The sequence below is a fragment of the Amphiura filiformis genome, chromosome 19, assembly GCF_039555335.1.
Source record: "Amphiura filiformis chromosome 19, Afil_fr2py, whole genome shotgun sequence".
In the NCBI taxonomy this organism is placed as follows: domain Eukaryota; kingdom Metazoa; phylum Echinodermata; class Ophiuroidea; order Amphilepidida; family Amphiuridae; genus Amphiura; species Amphiura filiformis.
The window spans coordinates 34,693,373-34,697,020 of record NC_092646.1 but is presented as its reverse complement, the minus strand read 5'-3'; positions in this window follow the sequence as shown (position 1 = coordinate 34,697,020).

The window sequence follows — 3,648 nt, the reverse complement described above, 5'->3', positions numbered from 1 at the left end:
ATATGATATGCAGCTTATAGAACACGGATACCTCATGTGGTATACCACTGTCAACCGGGGGTCACACCTTCTTGGCATTTCGAGATAGAGACCCAAAATAAGAATATTTACCAGAGTCTTATGAGGAGTAGCACCCCCGGTGGGGAAATTATTTTTTTATTATATTCTGTACTTTTTATCTTTTTCATTTGACCCCACTGGGGGTCATATCTTCTTGGAATTTCAAGATATGAAAAGGACCCACAATATGAATATTGACCCAGGTCTAACGAAGAGTGTCACCCCGTTAAGAAAATTACTAATCGGGGTGTCATAGCGTCTTGGATATTAAAGGAGTATTTCGTCATCCTAGCATCCTCTTTTTATGACATTTTTCAGTACATATCCACGAAAAAAGCCTATTCCCAAAATTTCAGTTGATTCCGATTTTGCGTTTGTGAGTTATGCATGATTATGTGTATTACACTGTTCCATAGACAATGCGTTGTAATTTCGTTCTGGTGCACCAGAACGAAATTCAAATTTCACGATATCTTTGCAAAACGAATTAATCTGCAAGAAATATTTTGTACATAAACATTATGTAGCCAGAGGTTTCCAGGGATACAGGGTGATTTAAAATGAACTGTACCCAACTTCAAAAATTAAAATAAAATACTTACCGACATTTATATAATGTGTGATTGTAAGCTGTAACAGGATAGTATGTTTTTCTATTATTGGTGAAAAATCATGTCTTTACCTCTAATGGTTTTGAAGAAAAGAACAATCTTAGGAAACACACCAATAACGATGTTGCACACGGATGAGTATTTTATCTGTTCTACAGCATTTTGCTCACTCAACTGACTTCAGACACTTTCAGCTCAACATAAATTGCGCATGTTTATTTAAAAATGAAAATAAGATGAATTGATAAATCAATACAATTAGAATTAAATACTTAACGACATTTATATAATTTTATATTGCAAGCTGTAATATGGTAGTAGGCTATGTTTCCTATTATTGGTGAAAATATCAGGTCTCAATTACGAGTGTATGGATATTGCACCAGCCCCATTTCTATTTCAATTCAAATTTCCCTCTACAATTTCAAGTCAACGGGTCCTTTGTTCTACATGTATTATTTAACATTGTAATCTTTGCAAACCTGACATTGTAATTGAATATCAATATTATTGATTTAATAATGTGAAATAAAATTTGCCTTGGTTTTGCTGTAAATGTACGTAGTCATGGTAGTTGCATTTTGTTACTGCGGTAGAGAACACGAATAAACTTAGTTCCGTGTGTTGGTCTAAAAATGGGATGATAACTTGAAAATGCGATATCTTCTGACTAAAACAACTTATTATCTAAATTCAAAATTTCTACTACAGCACACTTATCACTGATTTCTACGATAGTTTTTTGATATGTAAAATCTCCGAAAATATATTTTATAAAATTGGGTGAAGTTGGGTACAGTTCATTTTAAATCACCCTGTATAAAAATCTCAACTTTTTTTGAGAAAAGTGGGGGGATGAGGCTGTGGATCACGAAATGCCCCTTTAATCACGTTTAAATAATTCTATTTTATTTACAGCAAACCACTGTCAATATTGTACTTCAGAAAATACTAAAATTGTACAATTATATATTTTAATATACATTATAATTGTAAAATTTTAAAATCCTAAAAAAGGTCAACTTTGACCGATGGTTTAACTACTTTTTACAAACGTAATCGGACTTTTTGACCCCCTCCCTCCCTAACGAAAGGACTTTCGTTTATAGGGCTTCATCGAACTTTTGGGTTGTTCCCTTAAACATGTTAAAGAGATTTACAACAAATCTACAAATTCTCAAAACATGTTAAAAAAATACTCAATGTTGAGAAAAGGGGGGAACAGAGCAACGCAATATACCCCAGGGCTAATATATCATAACATGTAGACATACGCAGGGGTGTGTATGCATCGTTCTCAAACAATGCCAACACAAACTTCATTCATCAGCAAGTTACACCCATGACCACTTTTTAAAGAAATGTATAACCAAATCTGCAAATTCTCAAAACATGTTAACAAAATTACTCAAAGTTAAAAAAGAACAACGCAACGCAATATACTACCGTGGCTAATATATCACAACATGTAGACAGATACGTAGGGGTGTGTATGCATCGTTCAAACAATGCCAACACAAAGTTTCTTCAATATAGCCTATATACCATGTATACACTGATTGAGAAATGAGGGAGCACTCCCAACCCATCCCATTGGCACGTGTCATGTGCCTGTCAATAGACCCCTGTTAAATGAGGCAAACTCTACACCCAGCAAGATACATATTTGGTGCATGCGCACCAATATGAACCTCGCGCCAATCGGGCCGTCTTCACGTACCAGAGGTAAAGTTTGACATATCGCACGACTCTGGGATATTTGGTTAAAAAGATAGAGGGTTAAGTGCACAAAGTACAAAAAAGTAACTATATCTCATTAACCAATGATCGTACAGATGCGCGACCACTGACTTTTTTGTTCCTTATGACCAGAGGAAAAGTTTGACATATCGCACGTATATTTGGTTAACAAGATAGAGGGTTAAATGTACAAAGTAGAAAAAGTGACTATATCTCGTTAACCAATGATCCTACAGATATGCGCTCATTGACTTTTTTGTTCCTTATGACCAGAGGAAAAGTTTGACATATTTTTTTTAAAATCTGCAAATTCTCAAAACATGTTAAACAAGTATTCCTGAAAAAAATTGGTGTCAGTTCCAATTTACAATGTAATTATTATTTGAATGTAATGTTAAAGAGAAGTTTTGCACTGTAGCGCTGACAAGAACATGAGTGGTAGTTCATATATCATTAAATAGGCCCACATGTTTTGGCGCAACGTCAGCCTTCTATTCTTCAAATCTTTTCAGAGGGCGCACCACCAAATCACTCCACGATTTATGTACCAGTGAAATTCGGTTAAAATAGTCCACCGCTTATTTGAGCTTGTTGCGGCTTTATTTTCTAAAGATAATTGTCAAAATTCGCCCGTTTTCAGCTCATTTGCTTCTGGCAAGTGTCTACATGAAGGAATCTGAGAAAAAATCCCAATATTTTATTTCAGAGGTGAAGTTTTGGCGCAAATTTGAACAACGTCCGGTTTCAAAAATGAGTGATTTTTTAGGGTTAAATTTGAAATGGAGCCTTGATCTTTGGTTCGAGCTGTATTTTTTCCTGAATGTATTTTATGCTTTCTCTCCCCCACCAGCTCCAAGTACAGATAAAATACAAAAAACTGAAAAGGAAAAAAAAAAAAAAAAAGAAAAAGATGTGGACACCGTCGGCTTCCCCCGTGTATTATCCGCCGGTGCCATTATCACGTGACTATAGAAAATGCTGCTGCCACCAGATATAGGCTAATTAAAACAGCGTATTACTATCAAGACTTAGCCTATGTTTGAAAGCTGTCCTCAGATCGATGCGTGAAGTTTCCAGTCCATCACACTACGTGCTCTATATATTAGTCCATGTCGATATTATCAAGACAGAGATTGCGTCTGATGACGTCATCTGTCAAAGTCGTTGATGATGACCCGGCGGTAACGGCGTCTTATTTTAAGCTTATTGTTAATTTTGCACCTTCAAACCGTACAAA